The 963-nt window shown below is 33.4% G+C and overlaps 1 protein-coding gene across 1 annotated transcript in view; it reads left to right on the top strand.

Annotated features, from left to right (window-relative positions):
• Nucleotides 1–243: 243 nt before the first annotated feature.
• The window catches only part of RASL10B (RAS like family 10 member B), a 20,449-nt gene continuing 19,729 nt past the window's right edge, over nt 244–963 (top strand). The window contains exon 1 of the mRNA XM_018561460.1: nt 244–425. The gene's annotated coding sequence lies outside the window, so the exon portion shown is untranslated. The remainder of the gene's footprint in view (nt 426–963) is intronic.

Below are 963 nucleotides of genomic sequence, written 5' to 3'. Positions count from 1 at the left end.
TTTGGGTGCAACCCTACTATGTAGGTAATAGAACCACAATGCAATTTCATTAGAGTCCGAAAGTTGTTTCTCACAGATTGTGCCTGGTAGATTCAATTAAATATTATAATTGAATTATAAGAAAAATATATGATTTGATTGAATTCCACTATTTAACTTGTTTGAATAATTTTGCTTCAATTCACCTAGAAATAATATTGATAGTATTGATTGTCATTTCTTTCTTGTTTTTGCACAGAAATATTTATGATCCGTGAGGTTTGGTCTTTCATCTACACCGCCACTGATGATACATATAAAATATTGGTCTTGCTGCCATGCGTCTCCAGCTTGGCTGAATGAAAGCCTGAAGACTTTTGAGCAGCCTTGAATATACAACCTCTGCTCTGCAAACAAGTTTGTTTTGTGAAAAATTATCTCCAGAGGTATTTAAAGGGAATATACAGCGCTTTGTGTACATTTTCTATATTTATTTATGTTCACGACTATAAAACTAACATTTTAAACTATTTCTTTGTCTCTTAGGCTATACAAAAAATGTATATGAGTATACGTATCTATCAGTCTAAGATAATTATGAATCCTATTAAAATTGAGGAACTCTAACATAAAATAAACACATAACTGGTATTAACTGTACATCTTTGTGATTTATCCTTCATGGCAGACCAAAGCTAACCATAGATATTAGATAAGGATCCAATCAAATCTGACCCCTGCACACAGTCATGTAGGCTATTATCGCACAAGCAGAACATTCTTATGCCTTAGACCTCTTGGCTAAGGGTGTTTATTTCAGGTTGAAGGTGCCCATAGATAATTCAACTGTCGTCTGTTTTCCTGCTGAAATCTGCAGAATCATGTGTCAGTCTTCTAATAATGACATGTATCTCAACATCTGTCTAAACAGAAGCATTGACAGTCACAGAACTTCATTATTTTAGGTTAGCAAATAGAATCTAA

This window comes from Nanorana parkeri, unplaced genomic scaffold, assembly GCF_000935625.1.
Source record: "Nanorana parkeri isolate BGI_ZX_2015 unplaced genomic scaffold, ASM93562v1 scaffold525, whole genome shotgun sequence".
Classification (NCBI taxonomy): domain Eukaryota; kingdom Metazoa; phylum Chordata; class Amphibia; order Anura; family Dicroglossidae; genus Nanorana; species Nanorana parkeri.
The sequence above is the reverse complement of the archived record's forward strand: the minus strand, read 5'-3'. Positions and strand labels throughout refer to the sequence as shown.